This window comes from Heterocephalus glaber, unplaced genomic scaffold (genome assembly GCF_053883595.1).
Source record: "Heterocephalus glaber isolate CG9 unplaced genomic scaffold, H.glaber_assembly_v1.0 deba00001556, whole genome shotgun sequence".
NCBI lineage: Eukaryota > Metazoa > Chordata > Mammalia > Rodentia > Bathyergidae > Heterocephalus > Heterocephalus glaber.
The window spans coordinates 4,106,820-4,134,131 of record NW_028258347.1 but is presented as its reverse complement, the minus strand read 5'-3'; the positions used below and the strand labels follow the sequence as shown (position 1 = coordinate 4,134,131).

General features: G+C 47.7%; 1 protein-coding gene across 1 annotated transcript in view; it reads left to right on the top strand.

The window, feature by feature from the left end:
• The window catches only part of Angpt1 (angiopoietin 1), a 174,650-nt gene that overhangs the window by 64,519 nt on the left and 82,819 nt on the right, over positions 1-27,312 (top strand). The window lies entirely within an intron of this gene.

Below are 27,312 nucleotides of genomic sequence, written 5' to 3'. Positions count from 1 at the left end.
AGGTGTTTGTCACAGGGGCTCTTTGATTAACTCTTGCATTTTAGTCAAACTGAGAGAGTATTTTCATTTGGAAAATAACATAAAGGGGGAGAGAAAAGTTGAATATTAAACTTCTGAAAATATAATGAATGACAAGGAAAGGAGGCACATATTTCACACTTGATTGAACAACAAAGATGATCAGTTAATGTTAATGGGTTACCTGCAATGAACTGGCAAAGAGTAGAAAAATTGTCTGAGAGCCACAGAGCCTAGGATAAAGATTATATTGATCCAGCCTTGGTCACCAAACTGCAAAGTCAATCGACTCAAAAGACTCCTGGTCAGCAGGCTAGGCAGATCATGGGAGACGGAATCACACTTGGCAGAGTTACACGCTACAGCAGGACTGAAGGCTGCAGCCAGCATCTTATATTAAAAGAATCTGTTTGGGGTGGATGAGGAGATGGTGCGATCATGTGGTTTCGAACATCACCATTGCCTTTTAGGCCACAGTGTAAATCTGTACAATTTCAGGTTATTTTGAAAAGAAATGTTGGGTACAAGGGCACACGAACTCTGTCCTCTGCTTAGAAGGTTCTGACTTGTGTTGGCCTGCACTTCCAGTGGACAGTCAGCGTTTGCCAATGCACCAGGATGTCTGGTGTTTATTGCTGTGAAGAGCGTTGCTTCATGCGTTTGTGAGCTCGGCACCGCGCGCCCACTGAGCTGCTGTATGCTAGGCCCTGCCCTCCCCGCCCCATGGCCAGACCTAGTGGAAGCGAGAGACAAAGCCAGGGCCCCGTGTGTGCCTGGGGTATGTGTCCTGCCATTGCTGGGTTGGGGGCTTTGCTTACAGAACAGATTTGAACAAGTTGGGAGAAGCTGACTTCCCTCTTTCCTGATCTGACTTCTCCTGAGCTTACGACAGGCGCAGCCTGAGCACCCCATCCTGTGAGCACCATCCTCCCACTGTGTGTGGCCCACAGCTCCATGAGCTGTCACCTGCTGGGATCTCCAGGCGCAGAGGTGTCTGCTGGGGTTGAAGCCTCTCTCGAGTCATGTGGATCTGCCACGTGGCTATCAGACCTGGTTCCTGGGAGAGGAGAGGAGAGGAAGGGAGAGGAGAGGGTTTGGAACGATCCTGGGGTCCCGGAGGTGGGGAAGGCGGGAGCCTGGTGCTGGCATTGACTGGCCCGCAGAGGACCACACCGTGAAGGGCCTGTGTCATTTCTTCTGCATGAGTCTGTAGTCACCTGCATCTAAAGGGCTGCACGTGTTATTTCGGGACAGCGTGGGGAGACAAGCGCCTATCACTGCATGCTGATTGACATCCGACGTAGCAAACAGTATTCTGAAAATGACAGCCATTTGTTTTGGTGACTTGTCTGCTTAACCAGGTACAACATCTTGGAACCAAGTCCTGTTTCCAGGGAAAATTTCAGAACCCTCAGCTATCTCCCTGTGTGAGCTCCCCTAGGCCTGTCACAGCCCTGGCCTTCTCCTGGCTAACTCTGCGAAAGACTCTGACTGATGGGGAAGGCAAAGGCCAGGGGGAAACCTGGGGAGCGCCGGGAGGTGGAAGGAAGACTTTGCCGTGAAGTTGCCCCCAGACTCCTGAAGAGCTCAGAGTGGGGCTCCTGGAAGGTGCTTGGATCATGGGGCCCTGGACTGTCAGTGGCTTCATCGCTAATAAGTCCAGAGCTGACTTGCTGCTGGGAAGTGGGGCCCGGGGGTGGCCTGAGAGGCCTCTCCCTCCGGGCTCTCCCTGCTCGTGCTTCCTGGCTGCCAGGCCATAAGCAGCTCCTCTCCGCCCGGCCCTCCCACCAAGCTCTCCAGGCCTTAGAGCCGGCCCACCATGGACCGAGTCCTCTAAAAGCTGTGACCCCAAATAGACCTCTCTTCCCTCAGGTTGTGGGTGTCAGGTACTTTGTCTCAAAGGAAGGAAGGAAGGAAGGCGACTCAGACCCCTCTCTCCTCCCGAGCAGGCATCGGCTCCTCCTTACGCACACTGCACGCAGCATGGATACTTTACATATTTTCAGCACATTTAAATTAATTTGATCCACACTAAAATGGGCATAGATATTTTGAACATCAATGGGTTTTTAAAAACTTGTTTGCTTGTTTTAAATATATATTTTAATTTCTGCGGCGTTTTATCTGATCTTGTTACTTCCTAGTTTGGTGACTGCCGCTACTGAAGCAGCTCTGAAAGAATCTTTCTCATGATCTTCCCAGGACAGCAGGACTGTGGAGTACTAAAAACGTCCCCGTGCCAGCCTGGCCTCGGCCGAGCAGCACAGCGGCAACTCCTCCTCCTGGTGGTCTCAGCCACCCCTTGAGAAGTAGCCTTGTACAGCAGAATAAGAAGTGCTGTTTTTTATGATAACATGAGAATGCATAGTTAGCTTTCTCTGGAGATTAAAAAACTTCAAGTCAGGGTGCCCTCTGTCCAGAGCAGGTTTAAGTCTGCTTGGAGGCCGGCAGATGGATTCTTGACCCACGGGAGGCTTCTCATGCTGCGAGTGTTGCAGAAAACACAGAAACGTTGACTCTTTGACCCACGGGACATTTTTACACTTGGCAGAAAATGCAAGATTTTTGAAGAATTTTAGAGCTTATAGATGATTTGCCTTGGCAGTCAAGCACATCTTTGAGTAAAACCCTCACGATTCCTTGAAATAATAGAGCTCAAAAAAGCATTTTTTTAAAAAAATTAACTTTATATTTTCAACTTTATTTGATGGGAAATTTCAAACACAGTGGAGTGGTATGCAGCACTTCACGGCCATCAGCCCAACCAAGAACGATTGCCGTGCGCCGTGTGACGTTGCCCACAGCTGAGGAGCCGGGCAGTTACTTACCTGGGTGAGGTGAGAATTGTCCGTTTCTCCTTCGAATGCAGGCTGTTTGTTGGAAGATGCAGGGCTCACCTGTTACAGTTGTCACAGCAGCCGGCATGTAGAGGGGGTTTGTGTTCCCCATCCTGGGGTCCTTAGCACTTGTGACAGACACGTGCCAAGGGAGGGCTCAGCGTTTTGGCCTAACAGGGAGCTGAGCGTGTCCCTCCCTTCGGGGACTCAAAGGTGTTTCTTTGGGGAGTGGAGAAACCCACCCATGTCCTGGACAGCTCCTGTCACGAGGGTCCCTCCCGTCCCTGAGAGCACTGTCCTTGACTGGAGCAGCCAGTTCGGGAGATTTGCCTGCCTGGAGACTCAGCGGAGATTCCCAAACCCGACAACCTGACAATGATTGGACTTCCTGTGCTTTTAACTTCGGCCTTGAATTGTAGGACACTAGCACCTTTTCATGCTTGGAAAATCATTTTTTAGGGCATTTAGGGGGAGTCATGTGTTTTCAATGAGAAAATACCATTGTGCTAGCTGAGTTTCCTCTGGAAAGTGAAGACCCCAAAGCAGGAAATGAAGGCCTGACAGGTGGAGAAGTGGAATGAATGGGGAACGTCCCTGTGTGACTGTCCAGGCAGGCCCCTGGAGTAGGGAGAAGACGGCACCTCCTCCCTGTGTATGCAGCTCCTATGGTCTGGGAGCTGGGAAGGAAGTGATTCTTTTTAGTTCCTTGAGGTCCCTGGCGTTTTTGCAAATTTTCTGAGACTTGAGACTTAGAGAGGAAAATGGGCATTTTTAAAGGAAAGAAAAACCTTCATCCAGCCTAGGGAGAAAAGCCATGTTGCCCTGGGGCAGAAGCATCTGGCGGCCTGGCACCAGAGCCTGGAGCTTCCTGGTGGCTCTGCCTGCTGCTCCTGGGGAGCTCTCTGATCTCCAGCTGGTGAGGAGGTGGGGACCTGACAAATGCAGGCTTTCTCGTCAGTTCTCATGCTCAGTGAGGAGCAGATTCACCACATACCCTCTGGAGGTCACTCACATCAGTACTGGGGAAGGTGAGGGAAGGGTGGGCCTACACACTGACCTCTGACCTTCAGCATAGCCCTGGCTCCCTCTAGGCTGCAGCGCCCTGCTCAGCACGGAGGGTCGGGGACACTGCCACCTCACTCAGCTGCTTTTGCCTGCCTTTCCTTGAGCTCCTAAAATATTTAGTAATCAGTAAAAGTTAGGTCAGAGGCTGAAAAAGCTTACCTCAAAAGGGATGTTTCCAGCTGTTCCAATTTTATTTCCTTATAATCTGCATTGTCTCTCTCATTTGTAAGGGTAATACTGTTTGCTTGTTACAATGGCTTTTTGTTATTACTCTGTGGCTGAGTCCTGGGTTCAGTGACTGTGGTGTTTGAGGCAGTCACCTACGAGGGACAAAATGCAGGGCAGTGAAGGACAGCTCTGATGAGTGGGATAAAGGGCCTGGCTAAAGACAGACAAATAGCTGTCCCAGGCTTCTCAGCGTGACGTTTGTCCACACTGATGGCTCATAGTGTCACTGGGGAGGCAGGAGCCAGATCAGCCAGCAGACTGCTCGATACTATCCTCAGGGCACCCTCACACATTCACCACCTGCTGCCTGGGACCTAACAGACCAGGAGCTACGGCGCGAGCTTCTCTCTGTTCCCTTACCACTCTGAAGCGTCCTGTGTCCCCACAACCAAACACTTCCGAGCAAGTTTCTGTCCTCATGCTGGGAACAAGAGTGCCCACTTTCGCATGAGGAGAAACGCCTCAGATAGCCTCGAGGTCAGATCTTTCATCCCCAGTTTCTAGTTCTGGCTTTTTGTCTTGGCGACTTCAACCATTTTCCTTTTACTGAGAACTACTGATTCTACATGTCTTTTAGTGGTTTGCAGGGCCAAAGTTAAATCTATCTGCCATGTTAAGAGAAACACATGGGTAAATAATACCCATATTTTCAAACTTATTTCCTAAAATGTAGAATTGATGACATACTGTTGTTGTAGTATTGTTATCCTTATTTGTCATTCAGGCCAAAGTGAAATATTACAAGACAGGTGTTTGCATTTGCCATTTTTGTTGGGGCTTTCATAAGTTGGTGTGTATTTGTAAAGATGGTTATTGTCATCTTTCATTAACGAAAGATACGGTGAGAAATTATTAAGCAGTTCAAGATGAAACTAGTGAATTTTACCTGTCCTAGTATCTTTCACTGAAATTCTTAATAAAAAAATATAGACGCTGGAATCAAAAAGCGTAGAAATGGCAGAAATCTTAGAGGTCACCATGCCCAGTCCTGTCCTCCAGCATGAAGCCCCTTGTCTCCAGGTAGGAGTCTGCAGAGGGCTCCGTAGACATGACAATAGGAGACTGACAGAAAGAGGTATCGAGGCACAGCGTGGGCATTTCCAGAAATTCTTCAGAAGGCAGTCATTGCACTTTGCACAGTTCCAGCTTTCAGAGGGAATGCTCATTACCTGGTGACACTTATTTCTTTAGTATCTATTGGCATTAAAATGTCCCGATATCTTCCAATCTGTAGTAAGAGAGTTCCTACTTGGAAGAAATAGCTAGACAACCATGTAAAGTTTAATGAGGCTTGGGCTTTTCAGAGGAAAGATCCATAAGGACACCTTAGGAAGAGACACTTTTTTCAGTGAGTCCTTAGGGTTCCATTGCTTTAATATGTTGTTACACCGTGTACGTAATGAATGTGAAATTAATGTAATGCAAATTATAAACACAAAAGAGAAAGCCTAGCAAAACCATTTTGAAGACTAGCTTGGAGGGATAGAAAATCAAATTTATTTTTCACTTTAAGATAAGTGGCTAAAAGGCATTAGTGCTAATCTGTCGGTTCAGGATTCCTCTATCATCTTACCTCCAGAGAGCCTGCATTTTTACAAGTGAGGAAAAATGGGCGCTTTTCAGCGCGCTATCCCTTAAGCCCAGGCTCTTCCTTGCCCTCCTCGCTCTGCCTCTGGAAGCGGAGTCCCCTCGGAAAACCCTGACAGTGTGCAGTGTGGAGCAACCATTGGGGAGGCTCTGAACATCCTCGCAGCTGGCTCTGCAGAAGTTCACTTATCTCCCGGCCTCGGGCCTCTGGTTCCTGAGAGACAGCCTGGGCTCTCCTGTGTATATTCCACTCAGTCAACCGGAGAAACCCTTTTCCTACCAAGAGTGGAGAGAGAAGGGGTGAGAAGCCTGGCTTCCTGGCCCTGCCTCTCTGAACCTTCTCTACCCTCAGCTTCCACCCTGGAAGTGGGGCAAGTACAGCCCTACTGCAGCCTTAGGAAGGGATGGGCTCATCCCAGCTCACCTTAGCTTGCTGGGCACTGTGTGACTGTGCCCAGCAGACACACACAGTCTCCTGTGTGGGAGAGCAGGGCTTTCTCCAGGATGAACAGTCTCCATGGGTCACTGTGTGGTTGAGCAGGCCCAGTGGAGGCTCCTTCCAAAGAGGAGTAAAATGCATGCAAGGCAGGAGGCTCACATTTTCACTCAGGTTCTGTTATTGTTTCATTTCTGCTTATTGCAGGAGGTAGGTCAGGTTACCACCCCTTCATTTAAAAGACCCTGTTATGGCTTATACCTGGATGGCCCCCAATGCCTCATGTGGTCATAGGGAGGAACTTTGGCTGGATTTGGGGTGTGTGGATATGCATTAAGGGTGTAATGTTAGGTTGAAGGATGTGAATAATGGAATCCCCACCCGGGTGTGGGCACCAATCACTAGGCTTGGAGCCTGGATGGGACACAAAGAGACAGAAAGAAGGCAACTCACTGCTACTGCTCTGCTGTCTCCTGCCTACCCTGCCACGGACTGTTTCTTCTCTGCCATGTGCCCCCGCCATGCTTCCCTGCCTTGGAGCCAGCAGACTATGGACTGTACAAACCTCTCCTCCTTTTTTGGGTATTTTATCTCAGCAACAGGAAAAGTAACTAAAGCAGACCATATTTCACATTCATACTGTGAAGATTTTCAAAAGCCAAATTTACTGAGATACAGTGAGTACCGTATGTGGTAAAATCCATGCTTTGTGACATACTGCTTAATGAGATCCAGTGGATGGACCTAGTCTTTTAGCAAGTGCCAGGTCGAGACCTAGCACATTTCCAGGGGCTGGGAAGCTTCCCTGAGCCCTCGTGGTCAGCCCCTTCCAAACCCAGGCCATGTGGTTCTTTCACAGAATATTCACACTCAGATTAAAAAAATAATTCTAAATAATATGAAAGACTAAAAACTTACGAAGACATAAGGTACTACTGGAAAAGACTAATAAAAAGTAACACAACTGGAAAAGTGTCATTTACAGTTTCTGATTTGAGCGTTAACATTTCTCCCCTGCACTGTGCACACTGGGTCAAACCTTCACTCTCTCCCAGCCCAGAGGATCACGTGGACATGAGGACTGCAGCTTCCCCAGCACAACCATCTTCCATACAGCCTGGCATGCGAACAGACACAGAGGTCGAAGCGGTGAGGAGAGACCAGATGCAGAGCCACTGCAGAAGGGAGCATTTCGGTTCATGATACAAAGACTTTATGGAGCAGACAGCTGGGGAAACTGGGTCTCCTGAGAGCACTGAAATTGCCACACCTCACATGTGACATTAACTCCAGACAGACTGAAACCTTAAATTTTAAATTATTAGAAAGTGATCTGGAAGAACAGGAGAGGAGGTATCCTTCAAGAAAAAGTGGGAGGGCCGGGGCCTCAGCTCCATGGCGCCATGCCTAAATCGTAAGCACAAGGTCCTGGTTCAATCCCTGGTACCAAAAAAAAAAAAAAAAAAAAGTGAGAAACCCAAATACCACACATGTCAAAAGCAGATATAGTCCTGTGCCAAAGACGGTATAAACCAAGTAAAAAATATACATTATTGATTAAGGATTCATATCTTTCATATGCAAGAATCACCTGAAAATTGATGGGAATAATCACCAAATGCTAAGAACAGCATTAGCTCAGTAAATTTATAACCTTCATGGCTGAAAAAGAGGAGCTCATACTCATTATTGGTCAAAATAGATATTAAAATGGCAATAAAATATACTTTTTTTCTTTCAGCAGATTAGCAAGATTTTAAAGAGGACAGATACCTCCTGTTTTTGAGTATGTAGGGAAAGATACATTTTAACACACTGGGATGAGTGCAAATGACTTTGGAATTTTGAGAAGAAATTTGGCAAGATTGAAATCTTATACACGATTCTGGGAAAATATCCTATTGAAATCCAAGCCCTAATACTCACATGATTATATAAAAGACTATTTTCAAGGATATTAGTTACATCATCGCTTAAGAAATAAGACACAAACCAATGTTCTTTCGAGGGTAAATAGTTACATAAACTGTGATACACCACGTAGCTATTGACAAGAACGAATTATATTTAGCATTTGCCTTAGACGATATTGATTATGTTCTTTCGGAAAAGCACATTACACAGTAATGTGTCGGCATAACCTAACCCTTGTAGAAGACTATGAGTATGTTTACAACATATTAACATGCATCTGTTTCTGGGGGTGAACATAGAGAAAGCTGTGTAGCTATTCACACAGAATGCCCGAACTCAAGTGTGTCTGAGTGGAGGAAGTTACTATGTTACAGAGATGTACTGGGATTATTGTGCTATTGTAATGAACATAATACGCATTTTGAAATTCACAAAAGTAAACAGGAACAGGAAAGGGCTGAGCCAAGGCTCCGGGTGGTTTGGGGTCGATTGTCACCTGACCTGTGGAGGCTGCAGGCCCAGGCTGGGCCCCTAGACCATGTGATGCTGGGCTGCAGGGTGAGGGTGCTCGGCACCAGGGCCACAGCCACAGGCGGAGTGAAGGCCTTGGCAGACTGCGCTGTGAGCTACTAACTCCTGATTAGTACTTAATTCTTTAATGGAAAATGTCACTGCAGTATACCTGCAACTGATAGGCTGCTTTGAAAACGCAAACATAAAAAAAATTGGTAATAGCCAATATTAGACATGGGAGCTCGGAGTGAAAAGCCTTGTTTGGCCGTCGGTTTTAATTCTGAAGGGAATTCACAGCAGAGGTGTCATGGCGCAGGCTCTGGAGTTGGACCTGCGGGTCCAGAACCTGCCTCCCTTCCTGGGCCTGTGATCTTGTGCATGTTATCCAGCCTCTCTTCAACCCGGGCTCCTCTGGCCGCAGAATGGGCTCTGTCCGAGAATTATGTGAGTTACCCTTTGTAAAATATTTGCAATAATGCCAGCCACACAGGAATTACTGTTTGCATGTTTGTCCAGGGAGTGGACAGTGAAGTTCCTTTTATGCTATGATCATTCTACGCCGTCCCTGGGGTGGCCCTGTGGTTATTTATTCTGGATCTTCTTCTCGGTAGAGACTCGCTGATGACTGAATCCATGCATGATTCTGGTTACCACATCGAGGCAGTGACAACAGTGTCAGCTGGTTTCCAAGCTTTGGGTACAATATTTTGAATGAAACCAAATCAAACTGAGTGGTCTGAGCCGAGCCTGCTGCTCACAGTGGGTTCTGCCTTCTTGATCACTGGAGCCGTGGACGCCGTCATGAATCTCAGGTGCACACCTGCAGGCCTCTTTCCTATGGCCACATGAGTACTGAAAAAGTGGGTTGGAATGGAAAAAATGAAAAGTAAAGAACTGTTGGAATGATTGGAGCGTAAACAATGTGTTAAAAATTACCGAGGGAAGTTTGCCTTATGGTGGGTTGGTCCTGTTAACCTTAAAGGGAATGCGGTTATTGAGTTTGGAAGGAAAGCCTTTGAAATTTGTGATGTACCACACATCCCAGAAAGGAAGTAGAAACCATGAGATGTTGATTTTATACTCTTAAAGTGCTTCTGCGGCATAATTTTGTTTATTAAAAACCCTTATGTTCAGTATTTCTGGCATGTAGGGAGGTGGAGAGGGATATCATAGTGCCCTAGCCACATTGCCTTGGTCAAATTATTCTTAGACAGAGGAAGTAGCCACAACCATTTTCTACAGCTCTGTTGTTCAAATTTGCTCTGTCCAACACACACATATGTCGACGTGTATGTCTGTATACAATTTTGAGTGTTTCTGAAGAGCTGCAAATTGTTCCCTTGCACAGATGTCTACTCTGGGATGCAATTGTTCTTATTAGATGTTCTGCTCCCTTTGGCCTCGTTGCAAGCTAAAACAGATAAAAGATGTTCAGGAAAATGGAGTCAAGTCTGGATATGGGAGGCGTCCCCAGTGGAGACCTTGCAGTGGGACCGACAGAGGCTATGCATCCTCTTCAGTTCACTATCTCGTCAGGGCCCTGCCACAACTGTTCTATGAAGTGATTTGCCTTACACAGCGCACTTATTTCTTGCAGACTCCTGCAGAATTGCCCTGGTGGTCAGCTCCAAGGCCAGCCTAACCTTGGGTAACTGGATTCCAACACAGCCTGCATGGTGGACATGGATCAAACCCAGAGAGGCGGGGGTGGATGTTGCTACTCAGACAGCACATAGCCCTTGCCAGGACCAGAACAGGAGCATGACAAGGCGGCGGACAGATTTCCCCATTTCACCCAGGAAGCAGGCACAGGGCTCGGTAGTGGCAAAGTTCGGGTTAGTACCCAGCTTTCCATGCAGCTCTGCATCTTCATGCTGCATGTTCTCTTCTAGAAACGCTCACTAATATCAGGCCTGTGACTGGGTGACGATGTTCAAGTGGAATTGGAGTGCCACGTTCCTCCGCCCACCTGAACCCAGAGACGCTCCTCACTGGGTGGAAGGGTGGGTTGCCAAGAGGACGTGCAGTCATTTGGACACAAACCCACAGTTAAATACACAGGCCAGGCGGCCTCCTCCCAACCAGGCTGTAGTAACCGACAGTGCGCTACATAGTGGTGCTTCACTGTCTCACATCCAAGGAACCGAAGGTGTCCCTGCGGGCATTAACTTGCTCTGTACAGCACAGAAAGAGTTCATGGAAGCAGAAAGAACACAAGTCAGGAAATCCTTCCCATCTCAGCAAATGTGTTCAGGGGCAGGCCAGTGCCTGCCAGGAGGCAGAAGGCCAGTGTGCCCTCACCCCTCTCTGTACAAATTCCAGGTGTGCGCTGCAAGCCCTGCATGCAGCAGGCCCATCCTGGAGACTGTTCTGTTTGCATCCACCCACCTGGCCCACTGAACGCCACCACCCAGCAGCTGGTTGGTCCGAGAGACAGTGGGCTGGAACACAGCAGATGCCTCTTTCACAGCGCTTGACTCCTTTCAGCTCAGCCACATTGTCACTGAGCGAGACATTCTCATTAATATTTTTCAGAAACTTTTGTCAAAGTTGTTTAGGTACCATGTGTTCTTCACAGTCGTGGTGTTTGTGCTATTGATGTTACTAAAAACTAGATTGTCAAGGTACACATTAATTTCTTCTTAGAAAGTCTCCCATTTGTACAAGTTGAAGAAAGCTCTTGAGAAATAGGATATACATCATTAGTAATTTTCTAAGTTATTCACACTACTTAATAGTAGACCCAAAATAAGAAATGTATAATAGTCTCAAAATATTATTTAAAGGATGGAAAAGAAAGAAGATAAGGTACAGGCATTTTATTAATTTATATGAAAGAAATGTATTTTTCATGATATGAGAAAAGGTGAAGGAGAGCTTCATTAGTTCCTCCGGCCCTCTCAATTTATTCTTTAAGTTGTAGATTAAAGCATTGCCTGGAACAAGTCCAGGAGTGGTACCCAGCCAGTACCTGAACCTTTCCAACCTCTACCATTTTTCTATATTAAAAGATTTCCCCCAAATTTAACCTTCCTGAAGATTGCAAAAAACCAACTATTAGAATTCCCCAATGATCACCAAGTGTGAAATGTCCTTTCACCCTAAAAGTAAGCTCCTTAGAAATTGTGCTGCCCTGGGCTTTGCTTGCCAGCCCATGGGTGCAGTGTCTCATGTCATTAATGCTGCACAAGAGCTCAGAGGGGAGGCTCCACGTGGAGATCTGGCAGCTCCTGTGTCCTTTCTGCACAGCCGGATCCGCAGACAGAGCAACCGCCCTGAGAGAGTGTCCTCAGGCCGTTACACGGCCACTGCTGACCTTCAGTGCCTTTGCCCCAAAGTATCTTCCTTCCGGCTTTACCACCTCTTTAAGGCCGACTTCAGAAGACAGGCTCTCCAGGCTGCCTCACCTCTGTTCCCTTGTGCACATGTACGGATCATGAACATTAACACTTGCTCTAAACTGTTAGTTCTCTGCGGAATCTTACTCCTTTTGGTAACCCAGCTTTCACATAGTGCCTGGCACAGAGTTAGTGTCTTATAAATGTCTTCTAAATGACTTGTTAAGTCCTTGTTTAAAATAGTACAGAAATATCATGCTGCCTTAGACTGCTGCTGCTACTGTGTATTAATTTCAAAAGGACTGCTGTGTAGTTCAGCAGGTAAAGTATGTACATACATACTAACTAGTTACTGACTGAGAAGTCCTGACTCCCAGGACTGCTAGTGTATAATAACAGCTCGCCTTTGAGAGCTTACTATGGGGAGAACTACTGTGGATGATTTACAAGTACTGATCCTCCTCAGACTCCAAGCTATACTTGTTATTAACACCATGCATCTGAAGAGTTTGAGAGTCGGCTCCAGGCAAGTGGACTCCAGACTCGCTGTTCCTCATGGTTAGGCTCCGCTGGTTTCTAACACACGTACGCACAGACACACACACACACACACACACACACGCACTTCCAGGGCTTCCCCTGGATGTTTGCTCCTGACCCCAGGTCTCCATGCCCGCAGTCCAGCTCTGTCCGGCTCCCCATGGAGCTGGCTCTGGGCCGCTCCCTCCCAACCCAGTGCCATCCAGTGCCTCCCTTGGTGTCTGCTCAGCCCTGTCTCCTCCCGCCCTGGCTAGGATCCTTCCCTAAACCAGGCGACCCCTGGGTCACACTAAAGGCCCCTGCCTGTGTCCCCAAGAGCCACAGCTTAACCGCCTTGAAGTTCCCCTTTCTGTTACATTAACAATTTTAAAATGTTTCCATTTTTATTTCTATTGTAATAAATATCGATAAGCAGAACAAAGCCCTGGACCAGGTGGATCCATTGCTTTTAAGTTGCCGTGGGGACTATGATGGGGAGCAGATGGTGAACAAACTGCTCACCTCCTCCCAGAAGGGAAGAGGCAGTGGGAGAGGGAGCGGGCAGCAGGCGGAGGGGCGGAGAAGTCAGGTGAGCCTGCAGGCCCGTGGTCCAGGTGCCCTCAGAGCCGCCCGTTAGGCCTCATCTATCGGAGCTTCCTCTGCACCCTCCATTGCGGGGACTAAATCTCTATAACACACGGCCTTCAGGACACTCAACATCTGAACTGAATCCTTGTTGGCATGTCTGTACCTTGTTCTATTAGAATCTATTCATCTACCTCGCACTTTGGATAGATCTTTTGTCAGTGTGTGATCTTGTGGTATTGGGCACCGGGCTTTTGGAGGTGCTGGTTTGGAAAGTTAAAGAGATCTTCTGGTTATGCCATACTCCATCATACGGGGCTAAGAGTCAACCTCGCTGATGTCCACATGCAGGGCATCGAAGGTCCTTAGTGTCACAGCAGTGTCAGGATCACAGAGGCAAATACAAGCATTTCTGTGGCCTTGCCTCCCAGGAGGAGCTTGAGCTTTATCATTCATCTTAACTGTCAGCTTCTTCCCTTAAATGATAGATTTCATGCTTTTCTAAGAAACTCTCTCCAAGTCTGAGCAGCAGAGTTTGCCGCTCAGCTGTTCATTCATATATAGTTGGCGTTCTACGGAGAGGTCCTCGGCTTCAGGACTGCTGCCCGGGACAAGCGTGTGTACACTGAGCAAGCACTCTGCACACATTTCCATTTCTTCACACACAGAATGACAACACGTATGCAAAAGTCACCACTGTGCGAGTCTTCTGTGGAGATGCCGTGGTGTCTAAGCATGTGGCGGCCCCGCCCTGGCATCCTCTAAGGCCCGGCAGTGTCACCCTTCCTTGTTCTGTACCAGCAAAGCAAATCTTAATACAATGGAGAAGGCAAATAGCTTCTCAGTCTCATACCAAAATCACCCTGTCCCGAGGAGCAGAGCATGTCGTGAGGACGGCTGACCCAGGCGAGGCTGCACAGGCCACCTCCCGGGTCTCGGCCCTGAGCTGCCCATGCTGATCTGAGAGTGACATCCCAAGATGGTGCTGTGCAGAGTGGCTGCAGACATTCTCCGGAGCCTTGGCTCTGGTGTGTTGTCTACCTGGACCTGAAGCTTACGGGTGACATAGGCAGAAGACCCAGGCAGGTGGCTCTGAGGGTAGTGACAGCTCCCTGTGGGTCCCGGCATCTGCCGCACTGTCCTAGTCTCTGTAATTGTCTCTGTTTTGAGGAAATAACCCTGTTTTTCTTTTGTTACTGTTCAGGCTGGAATCAACCATGTCTTCTTAAAATGCATCACCCTGTCTTGTCCATGGTAGGTGTCCTATCCGTGTGACCAGAACCTGCCCCAGCAGAGCCCAGTGATGCTTAGCACAAGAAGCTGCAGTAGGGATGGTGTAAAGACCCTTTCCGAGCGTGGCTGTTCTTGACTGGCTTACACTGACCACCCAGTCTGAGCCACACCCCGCTCCAAGGACCAAGGGCTTGGGATGGAGGCGCCCGAAGCCTCCCACCGCCGGCTGTGGGGACAGGCCCCAGGAAGCCACGGTGCCTATCTCTGCCCGGCTCCGAGTTAGGGACACCGGTGGGTGGTCTCAGATTCGTCACGGCGGGAGGGTTCTCACCACAGAAATCAGCAGATGCGGGAGGTAGGGCACAGAGTTTCCAGAGAGCCGACATGGCAGCACAGCATGCACAGGCCTGTGGTGACCCCGAGGCCAGCGCACACACACGGCAGGGAGGACAGCGCAGCAGGCCACGTGGACACGCGGACTTCACGCGCACTTCGGTGCATCCTACATCGTGTGGCTCATCTGCACTGTCCAGGTTCTTATCTATTTTGTTGAAAGAAAGAAATGAAAACATAACAGAGAAGTGAATATTTTATAAATTCCATGTCAAAGTTCCTTTCTCTATTTCTTTAGATTTTGACCTACTGATATATTTTTCTGTTTCGTATCATTTAAAAATCAAGTTCCTTGTTCTGTTTGAAATAAGTGACCAGCTGTTTGGGCCAATTCAGAAGATAAATAAATAATGGAGTCAATAATTCATAGTAAAAATTTCTGACATAAAGCCTACAAGTCTCATCAAGATTCCTAAAGCTCCACCTTCCCCATGTTAGCATATGTACATGGATATATGACGTTTGATACATGGAGATGAGAGACGGCAGAGAGCTGATAGATAATAGAGTGCTAGGTGACAGATACACAGATGGTAGGTAGATAGTGGATGACGGATAAGTGATAGATTTGTCGATCAATCGATAGATAATAGCTATATGGATAGATGATAGAGAGGTAGATGCTAGACTCAACTTTAGCTAACTAGAAAGTCACACCTCGAAGGCACAGGCCCTGATTTGCGTTTTGGAAAGCTTTGTTTCCCTCTCCCTTTCCTTCATGCCCTGGCTCAGTACCCAGTTGCCAGAACATCCCAGTCTGTCCTGGGAAAATGTCCCTGTTGCTTTTGGCCTTGGGAACTGTGACTCAGCTCGCTGGCCGGTCCGCTGAAAGAGCCTTGATGCGCTCTCAAGACATCTGAATCCCAGAGGCAAGTAGCACCGCAAGGGCGTCAGGAGCTGCTCGGGAGATGCAGGCATCCTGGGGTGGGCCCCATCCTCACTCTCCAAGGTGTTCAAGGTCCAGGGCAGGCGCCAGGAAGCACAGCTCAGTCTTGGGGAGCTCCCGAGAAACCGGCGGTGACAGGTGAGGAGGCAGCCAGCGGCCTGCCAGGTCCAGCAGGGAGTCTCTGGCAAGTTCCTGGCCACACGCTGCTGCTTTAGGCCCTGCTGATCTGAATCCAACCGTTTTCCCCTTCTGGCATTTTGCCTGAAAGTTCTGTTTGACTTGGAACTCTTCAACCCCCAGATTGAGTGAAGGGGCATGATGGGAGAGTTCATTGAAATTTACCACTTCCACGTGACAAAGCTTCCAGTACAGCCAAGGGGAGCCAGTGGCCATCTGCCTGCTGACACGGACCAAAGAGCCACCTGCCAGGGACGGTGCTGAAGCACAGGAGCCCAGGAGCAGGGCAGAGCCACTTCCCTCCAGGCTCCACTCACAGAAAGTCCAGGCCTGCCAGCGGTCAGCAGAGCCCATGTGGAAGTGGCCAGCATGCGGCCCAGCAGAGGGGACCTGGCTTTCCTTCCCTAGTGCAAAGCATCAAACACCCACACATGCAGAGTTCCCAGACACACGTGCAGCGTGAGTGTGCAGTCACACCCACGCATGAGTGTGCACACCTGGGTCTCAGCCCAGAGCTGTCACTGCCCGGCACGGAGCAGCCTCGGTACCCTGTGGCCCTCCAGGAGAGGCGTGCAGCCAGGCCGAGTGGGATGCGGCTTAGAAGAGGCTTTCTTCTTGATAAAATGGGAAAGGATGGGCCTGCAGCCCAACAAGTTGGTGAAAAAATGATCTACTTAATAAAGGGAGTCGCAGATCACACAGGGTAAACTCACTAGCTCTGTCTGTGTCACCCATACAAACCAATCTGCTGCCATAAGAAATAAAATAAAAGGGCAGACATCACATTGAAAAAACAATCGAAGCAGTTAAAATGACTTCTAGCTTCTAATGTGTGTGTAAATGTGTACGTGTGTATCTTTCCCCCTAGATACACACACATGCGTATACATACATACAGACTCACGTATTGTGCACTTAATTAACACCTGGTAAGCATCAGATGACAAATTGCTGGCTGATGTACGTATTGTGTAGTCTTCAAGTGTTGCCTTTGTATGTGGAATTAAGAAACCCAACAACTCATTATCACCTGCAGATTTTTAAGTCCCTGGCACATGTATATAATAAACTTTAAGTACTGGCCTCTCTTCTCTGTTCTACTTAAGTATTGCAATAGCATTTTCCTAGTAATTTTTAAAAATCTTTTTATATTTTCCTTCTCTCTTAAACCACATTTTTGAAACCAAGGTATCCCAGGGCTCTGGTATCTGATGATAAAGCACATTTGCACATGTTTTGCTGACAGTATTCATAGTTACAACACATGTACCCAGTGCCCTAGATTTTTGTGTGTAATTTCTTCCATCATTTTTACCAGTATCCCTTTGGGATATCTCAAGACCCCAACATCTGGTTAGTGGTTTCTTAGAAAGGCACATTTTTCAATACAAAATGTTCCTTTTCTTAAAATAACATCTTAATTTGCATGTTTTAGTAGCTTGAACAGTTGAGTAAAACTCACTTTTCCTTAATAAGTGTCAGCTTCTACCTTGTCGTATCTCAGTGCACCTGCTCTGAAGTAAAAAATAGTTTTAGGTTGAAAATATGTTTGCAAATAAGTAAATTAGGGGGAGGACATGCAACTGTGGATACTGGTTATGCAGTAGATGCTGAAGGAGGCGGACAGCCTGAACTCCCGTGTGTGGCGAGGTGCAGCCGGGCGGGTGAGGTCCAGAGGCACCAAGGTGCCCGGTGGCATTGCTCTGACCTTGCAGGAGCTGTTTGTATCCCTGTGGTTCAGTCCTCTCATATACTAAAGCCACAGCCTCCCACCTCAGGCTTTGTACAAATATCATTTACTGACTGACAAGAGAGCTGCTATGCTCACTGCATGGCATGCCGCGGGTCTCCAGCACTTTGAAAACTGTCATTTATGTGTTTACCGGGCAGCTGTGTGGAGGAGGCCTTCTCCACCTCACAGATAGAGAACAAGATGCTTACACCTGGTGCCCTGGACAGTCCTCAGTCCGTGGCACCCAGCAGAGGGGTGAGAGGGGCCCGTCCTGGGTCAGGTGACAGAGGTCTGCCCCCTGAGAGGAGGAAACCGAGTAGGCACCAGTCTGCACTGTGCCACTGACAGGCACAGGCCCTTCCAAACTGGGTTAGTGGCGGGTCTCCCCACACTCATCCATAAGCATCCTGTGCCCTCAGCCTTTTAATGCTGTCTTTATAATAAAATACAAAAAATGAAAGGACCTGTAAAAGTTTTGAAAATGTAGTACAATATGAGTAGATTGAAGGCCTGCAGGGAATCTTGCATGACTTGGTATGTGCATATATAATATAGTGTATGTGTGTATGCAGAGAGCAGATCTATAGTATGTACAGTAATAATAGCTCTACACATGCATATGTCTCCACACATACACATATACACCTCTTTCTGCACCAGCATTTTGCCTTTGTGCTATGCAGAGCCGCTCTCTGGAGCTCGGTCAAGTCTATAGCGGGTTTCCCTCACCGTGCCTCCCTTCCACACTTTCTGATAAGTCGCTGGTTAAATCCTGTGGTCCCCAAATAACAACAGCAACTGAAAGCAGAAGCAGCATCAAAGAGTGCTTCTTCTACCATTTTTAAACTCAAAAGTAAAAGGGTTCAGCTCTGGTTCTGCAGTGCGCCTCAGGTCCACCTCTGGAAGAGCCCCGTTTCCCACCACAGCCTCCAGATGGCCTGGCCGGGAGAGGACAGAGCGTAACTCGGCCTCTCTCTGGCCCTGCGAGGTGGCGCTCCGGACTCAGCAGCAGTGTCAGGGGTCAGTGATGCCAACGTACGTGACTTCCGGAAACACAGCATCGGGCTGCTTTGGCGCATCCACTCCGAACGATGCAGTGTCCTAGCCAGAATGCCGGCGAGGGCCTGCTCTGCCTTACCCTCTTGTTTGACTGTGAGGACGTCCGAGCGCGGTGCGTGTGGGGAGCCAGACCGAGCAGGTCCTGAGCCCAAGGTTCCCCACACCCCTGCCTCCCGGCCTGTAAGCTTCGGCTGCTGCTCTGACTGTGCTCGGAGATGCAGCGCGGTACACGGAAAGCCCAGCTCCGTGCCTCCATTTGCTCTCTCAGTGCCACCTCCCTTCTGCTTCTCCGGAGACCAGAGTGCTTCCCTGTGTTGCCCCTTGCAAGTTTATCCTGCAGTGGTGGCGCGGCCGTCCAGGGCCGAGCTTGGAGATGGCCGGGCCCAGGCTGGCCAGGAATGCAGGGGCTCACCCAGCCTGGCCGGGGACCCGGAGCCCGAGGTTCCAGCTGCGCTTCTGCCAGGGCCACAGGCACTCGGAGGAGCATCAGCCCACTCAGCTCTGACCTAGGCACCAGAAGATTTCCAGCATGTTTATTATGTAGTTATTTTAGAATGAAGAACAAAGAAAAGCTATATTTCAACATTGAAAGGATTTTGATGTACACTTAGAATTTTTTGCATGTGCCAGAAGAAATAGAACATTCCCTGTGAAAGTATGCATTGAAGTGAAGTGAAACAAATGCTCTTTATTTATGTCAAGCCGGACACTGGGTATGTTGTATCACTGAAGCCTCATTCTTACACTTCATTACCTTCTAAAAACATTTGGGCAATCAGCGATGGGCTGTGCTTGAGACACAGTGCTGCAGGTCGAGTAAGGAGGAGGGAAAGAGCTAGAGGAGGGAACAAACGAAAGGAAAGGAAAGGAAAGGAAAGGAAAGGAAAGGAAAGGAAATTGTAGTGGCTACTGTGGAATTTTAGAGAATATTTGCTTCAAAATTAGAAGTGTTGTCAAGTGCAAAGGCCTTAGAAATACTCCATTTCACAGATACACGGAATCACAGATCACATGCTGATAGCCCGGAAATCACATATTTTGTATTTTGGTATTTAGTAGACCCCAAAGTCAGACTTGAAAGCCTTTATCCTTGGGTTTCTTCCTATTCATAGGATCAGACTCAGATTCCCCGAGAACCAGGCCCCTCCCCACCGAGCATGCACCAGGGTGGACCCTGGCCAGGGCCCTGGCTGTGGGCTCTGGGAGGGCATCACATCTGCCCCCGTGCCTGATGGGGTGCAGAATATGGACGTTTGTGTTGGAGCTTAATGGAGGGTGGCTGCCCTTCAGAGCCACCTCATTTGTGAGCTCTGTATTGAAATTTGGCACAAAAATGCAAGTGATACTAATGTAGAATGTAGCTTTGTTTTTGTCATTGTCCTTTGATGGGATGTGTCCCTTGGCTGTCTCCTCGGGACAGTTATGGCTGGACAAGGAAGGATTCAAGCCCTTTCCCTCCTCCACTGCTGCTCTTCCTCCTCGTCCTCCTCCTCTGCTTTTCCCTCCTCCTCTTTCTCCTTCTCCTTTTTCCTTCTTCTTCTCTTTCTCCTTTTTCTTCTTCATCTTCTTGGACAGGGTCTTGCTATGTAGTTCAGACTGGCCTTCAACTCACCATGTAGCCCAAGGTGACCTCAAACCCATGGCAATCCTCCTGCCTTAGCCTCCCAATTGTTGGGATCACAGGCATGCACCACCATGTCCAACCTTTAAGCTCTTCTTTTTCCTTTGGCTAAATACCACCTGATACCCTAGACTTCCAGCAGAATTTCCAACAGTGAAGAACAGTTTCTTTGGCCCCTTTTAGGATCTGGCTGGGAAATTTGTGTCAGTTCTTTGGTCGGTAGCACTGCAGTCTCTTTGTCTGACAGTGTTCTTAGAAGAGAGACATTGCTTCCCCACCAGTCCTGCACCCAACATCAGTTTTGGGGTTCGTGGCCACTTGGAGCTGTGCAGATCTACCGCATGTGGAGCTGATCTCCGGCCAGAACACGCAGTGCAATGCACTTGCTGGCTTGCATTCTTTGTCCTTCTTAAGGGTGTATTTCCTCATGAGAGCACCACTGTGGAAAGCACAGTTCAATGTTGATACGATGCTTTCCACTGTTGTAATAATTTCCTGATAAATACGCCTGATAACCTGGTCTCAGCGTCATACTGCAGTCTGCTCCCCTGCTCTCCTGGTTTCTTACCAAGGCTCTATTTCATCATGATTTTAGGATGGAAGTAACCTGGTCTAAGTCCATTCACAAAAAGGTTGCGAAGCTTCTTTTATGAGCAGATGGAAAGAGTTCTGCACGGCAGTGTGTATAAAGAGGAAGCATTCATCCTAACCCTCCGTTCTCTCCAATGGGAATCAAGGCCAGCACTAGCTCAGCCAGCTGAAGTGGTGCTAAGTTCAGAAACTCATTGGTAGGGGAACCCTGGGGCAAAAGCATTTCCAGAGTTGGGTGCTAGTGCTGGCCATGTCTCCCCATCATTTCTCTTTAACTTGGCAATTCCATCTGAGAATAATGAGAGGCCATTAAAAAAGCCATCACCTTCATCTATTTCATTCTTTACCCCTGATTGAGTTCTTCTACTTCATTATAAGGCACAAAAAGTCAGACTTTTCCTGAAAGCCTGTGTTGTTCCCAAGGGGAAAGTCAGGCATCTGGAAACATATGGAAGCCTTCCGGTTCATCATTAGTCACTGAGGCACAAAAGCATATGTTCAAGGGTCTCGTAAAACCCAAGCTGCCATCAGGCAGAACTACCACACTTGCTGTTTCCAGGCTCCAGTGGTAAACTGCAATCTTTTGGAGAGGAAATGTTTCTAGGAATGAGCTCCCGTGGACCACATCAGTTTGCTCCTTCCATCTTGCATTTCATCTTCCAGCCAGGCAGATAAGACCATTCTCAGACACCAGGACTGCGTACAACATCCACTTCCCAGAGTGGTTGGTTTAGAGACTTTTGTTCCAGCATGTTGTAAAATACACTTTCTGTGTCTTAACTGTATGTTGCAACTGACAAATTCAATGGCAAAATGACAGTTGTTTCTTCAGAAATCATCCATTTTCTTCAGTTATCTCCAAATACATTCTTCAATTCATGAAGATAAATCTATCTGGAACTTAACTAAAAATGGTGCTGAAGTTAATTCCCACTTAGGAGAGTAGGGAATTGAGATACCGAAAAGAAAGTTAGGAAGGGAAGAGACTTACACGTTGTCAAGGAGGCCATTGTTAGCACCTTATCAAAGCAACAACATAAACTTCTTGTAAATTTAGTTTTGACAGCGTTGGGATTATCACTTTTTCTATCTGAGATAAACAACAGCATGTATTTCCCATTTATATAAATGGCTTGGATGTTTTAGCACAACAGTAAGGTAAATTGTATTTTAATTGTACCTGAGAGTTTGCAAAGCACTTCATAATAACTTGGTGTTGTCTCCATGATAAAGATGAGGAAACAGAGGTAGGGAAACTGAGCCTTCCCCAGGGGTCGTGCAGATACCTAACAGAGTTTGTCTTCGGCTTGGTGCCCGTGGCACTCATAGTACACAAACCCAGAGGACAGTGCATCCCAGGGCTGTTGGTGAGCTGCCAACCACCAGGCACCTCCTCCCGTGAGATCCAGCTGGACCTCAAGCTTGCTGTGTCTCGGAGTTTCCACTGGGCTGTCTGCCTGGGCCTTTGAGGAGAAAACCTTTGGAGAAATAGCAGCCACCACAGCCTAGACCTAGCACTGTGTGGCATGCTTATTCCGTCTTGTAAATATGGCCACATTTCAGCGGTCTGGTAAGTTAAGTAACAGTTAAAATTAAAATTAGCAGTTTTCATCTGTGCCTTCTGTTAGAATGCAGGATAAGAATTAGACACATTTGGTTTTATGATATGATGTAATCTGGGGGGACACAGGAGCGCGGTTGCTCCTAATGATCTCACATTTCCTTATTTTCTTATATCTTTTATAAACTAAAAATTGCAGCATTGATTTATGTTGGTGGTTTTCAGGTGTGCAGGGTTTTGTCCCAGTGCAGTCTCTGGACACAGTTTGGTTGTGGCCACCGGAAGGTGTCCCTGGGCTGGTGGAGGCTCTGCCAAACATCTCAAAGCACTCAGATGTCCAGCCGCACATGCCCCGGAGTCCCTGATTCTAAAGCCCAGAACGCTGTTTCAGTGTATAAACACGCAAATGCGGTCCAAACACCATATCACAACTCACTAGATTCTTTTTTCCTAGTAATTTCAGTTTGGGTCCATATCACACAGATAAAATATACATATATTTTCAATTATGAAATATTTACTTCTGCTTATACTACTCCTCAAGATCCAAAAGGTCAGAATTTATTGAATAAATAGCATTCTTCGAGAGAACGAAAACAGCCGAGAGCAGGAAGTGGGAGCCCTTGGCTTTGCCCTGGGGAGAGGGGATGCCGTGGTGGACGGGTGTGGGGGACCCTGGCGCTGCTGCGGGCAGGGCTGGGAGTGGTCGGCCACACGGAGCTCTCCGGAGAGAGCCGACTGCCCCTGTGCTCTGAGCTCTGGAAACGGCAGCCTCTTGATGCCCCTTGTTGGAGCCTGCCTTCCTGTTCAGAAATCCCTCAGCTCACAGCTACACCTCCATGTGTCGCACTGCAGTGTGCCCAGGCCTGCTGGTGCAAATGTGCTCCTTTGCAGGAAGTCGGAAGTCTCAGCGGACTCCACATTCGGAGGGTGTGTGTGACAGCCAAGCACGCGAGCTTTCTTAGTTGTCTGATTAAATACAGGGATGCTAAGGCTTGTGGTCTAAGAGTTTCTCAGCGCCCTTCTGTGCTGAGAGGCATCGCATCTGGAGCGAGCAGCTGAAGTCTCCCGCACTTCTGCAGTGAACCACACAAATAAGCCATCTTCTTATTGTCTCAGCATCACATTTACATTCCTAACTCTGTGTTGGTAATTATCATCAGTGTTTTGAAGTACTTCAGCATTGATTACCAGTCTATTTAACCAGTTATTAGGGAAAAAAATAAAACCTTGAACACTTGCAATGTTGCCACTCCCTGGGTCCCTGGGATCCTGAGAAGCGATGAGTACTTTTATACCACGGATCATTTTACACTTCAATTTGTCTACTTTGAAACTGGATGCCGTGTTAAGTGCGATGTTAAAATGTTAAAGCGAAGGCTCTTTTCTTCCGGTATCTCCCTCCCACCCCTGTCCCCAGAATCCGTGCTCACAGAGTTTATATGGAAGATGTCTGGGAATGTCGCTACTGCAGGCTCCCAGCTCATTCACTGCAGGACCAGCAATCCAAGCATCTATCTACTCACTATCAAAATCCCAAGGACAAATTGAGATAGAGACCATCTATTCCCATTTTTGGTAGACCTTTTATCACGAATGGGTTTCGAAGTTTGTCAAATGCCTTTTCTGCATCTATTGAGATGATCATGTGGATTTTGTCCTTGGCTCTGTTGATGTAAGGCATCACATTTATTTATTTGTGTATGTTGAGCTATCCCTGCATCCCTGGGATGGATCCCACTTGGTCATGGTGTATAACCTTCTTGATGATTTGCTGCATTCTGTTTGCCAGTATCTGATTGAAGATCTTTGTGTCTATGTTCAGTAGGGAGATTGGCCTATTGATCTTTTTGGTTGGGTCCTTCTTTGGTTTTGGTGATGCTTGCTTCCAGGAATGAGTTTAGGAGTATTGGTTCCTTTTCAATTTCATTGAAGAGTTTGAGGAGAGGTGGCATTAAATTTTCTCTAGGTTTCTTGTAGAATTCAGCAGTGAGTCCATCAGGGCCTGGCCTGTCTTGATAGGTAGGTTCTAAGTCACATCTTCAGTTTCACTGGCTGCTACTGGCACTGGCTATCAGGCCTCTCACTGGCAAGCTGGGTCTCCTGGGCCACACTCACCTGTGGTGTCCTTGGGGAAGTCCCCTGTCTCCCTTGGCTCTCCTGACACATGAGAGGGTTGGGAACATGTGAAAAACCTCTCAGACTGTTTATAGAGCACAGCTCATTTGGACTGGGCCTCGAACCCTGGCATGGAGAAGTCAGGGTATAGAAGAGCTCAGCAGAAGACTAGGGACCCAGCATGTTTGGGATCTTGGGTTCCTAAACAGCTATAATGATGTAATCTCAGGAATTTAGGCAGTGGTGGTGAAGGCAGAAGCCCTGGATGGGATGTGCTCACCAAGAACCACCAACCCTCCTCTGGCCTATGGAAGAAGGGTGTCACGGGCTTCCTCCATTTGGGTACATGTTCCAAGGTTCTGTACAGGAGATTTCTCCTCTAAATACCCCATTCCATCAGTCTGTGACCACCTCTTCTTCCTCCCCCATCAGGGGCAAGGTGGGAACTGCATCTCTGGCATCTTCACACGGTGTCCCCTGGCGTGAGGCTGACATGGGCAATGTGTGAAAGTCACTCAGTAGTTCATAAGCTGCATTTACCTCCTGCAGGAAAATATGTGCATGTGTAGTGCATACACCCACAGGTACACAAACCTGCACCTGTGTGTCTGCTGATGTCTAATCTACCTTCCACATTCCCATATTAGCATCTTTAGGGCAAATAATTATAATCTATTGCTTCATCTCATAAAACTACAATATATAGAATATATTATATGCACATATACAAATGTATACCCACATAAATATATATGTATGGAGGCACATATGGAGTATATACCTATGTAGAATACATGCATATGATCTATGTAGGTCTATATAGACCCATACACATATGTCCTAGTTCAAGACTCTATAAATACATAAGTGTTGCCTTGGTTCACAAATTTGATTCTTTCCACAGTTCTGGCCGCAAACCGAGTTGGATGAGAACCGAATCAGATTCAGCGGTCAGGTTCATTGTTAGTCTTATGGGGAAATTTGACTCCATTCTTTTCCACTTCAGTTTGTGACCAGAATTGTGAAGAGAATTGCATTTGTGAACTGCAAAATTTGTGTAAATATATTTAGCTTTAAACCTAATTTTGCTTTTAATAATGATCAAGATTTTTCAATAAAATTTCTTTCAGTTCAGCAACTTCAATGTGGATATGATTCCATAAGTTTTAATGTAGTGAATTAGAAAATGTTATTTCCTAAGGAATAAAGGATTGGTGGAAGATGATTGATTGAATCTTTTTTTTTTTTTTCTTTCTTACCAGGGATCGAACTCTGGTCTTTGTGCTTGCGGGGCGGGCGGTGGAACCACCGAGCTAAGTCCCCGGCCCTGATTGATTGAATCTTGTTGGCAGACTTTCTAAATGCACACCATCGGTGTCTGTTCTTTAAGAGCAGGCCTCATTTCCAGTGTGTGCACACATGGGCGTTAGAATAAGTATTTATTTGCCATGTGTGTGACGCGAAGGGAGGGTGGTGGTTTGTGTGTTTGTTTGTTTGTTTGTTTGTTTGTTTTTGTACCAGGGATTGAACTCAGGACCTCGTGCTTGCAAGGCAGGCACTGGAACCGCTGAGCTAAATCCCTGGCCCTGGGAAGGTGGTGTTTTAACAGACAGGGAAGCACCATGTTCACCCACACGACAGACAAACTCACTGCCTCTGCTCTGGTGAATAAATGAAAGAAAACACTCGCACTTTTCAGCAAGGATAATTAATGTGGCTATAAATAGCACCTCACCACCGTGGTGAGGAAAGAAGAAGTCAGCCTGTCACTTGAAATGAGGATTGCTGCGTATTTAGGCTGGACTTCGGCGGCCCCACGGGCCCCTCTGTGTGCTGAACCAGTCATTCCTTCAGCTTTCCCTGATAGCCAGTCGTGAAGGGGATTTTTCATTTGTCACTGTATTTTCAAAGGGAGAACAAGTATCATGAAGCTTTTTTTACTGCTGGAAGCTGATAATCAACTACTAGATGTCTTTATTTCTGGCCAAGAATTGATGACAACTCAAATGCCTTTAGGATCCTGGCAATGCAGCAAGGGCCTGTCTCAAAGTAATCTCACTAACAAGGTGCAGGCCGAAGGGACTCTTCAGGGGCAGCTTGGGGTGGGACAGGGCCTGCTAGCCATCGCTGCTCTAACCAGGGCGCTGGGCCTCCAGATGGAAAGGGACCCTTGAATGTTGACCCCGCACTGGGCCCTTGTCCCTCCCCACAGCGCCCGCCGCCTCAGGGCTTCTGCGTCTTGTCTTGTGTGTCTGCGGTGGGACACTTGCCTGGGCCAGGGCTCCCAGGAGCCCCCAGGGCCAAGGGGGCACAGGAAGCGCCAGGCGGGCTCCCGGTCACCGCCTTCCACACCGTCCTCCCTGCAGAGACTTGGGGCTGTCACTGCTCTTTCATTTGCAGGTTCCCTTCTCTCCTGGTGCACTGGTGGGATGGGGTGGTGGAGGCTGGGGCACCTAGCAGAGGCCAGGAAAGCCCCCCGACCAGTGGGGAGTCCCAGCAGGAGGCGGTTTTCCTGGGATGGCTCTGAAGAATGGCTGCTTTCTAGCAGGTTTCTTGCTTTCTCTTATTCCTTTTTTTTCTGACTATAAGATCAAATTCTTGTTTTCTTAAAGATCATGGGAAATATCAAAGCATTTCGAGAAGAAAATAAAATTCATGTGCACATCTGCCCCTGAGATGACACTGCTAGCACCTCAGCCTCTCTTGTCTTCCTGATGCACACACGCGTGTCTGAATCCATGCCACCATGGAAAACATTCTAAATATAGCATAATGTATGTGCTTATTATGTTGAGCAGAAGGGTCTTTTTCCTTGAAGCCACAAAAGCCATACTTTGTACCTTAAAATCGGACTACGAAGCTGTCTCAATGGAAGGCTAAGGAATTGGGAGGGCTGTCTTA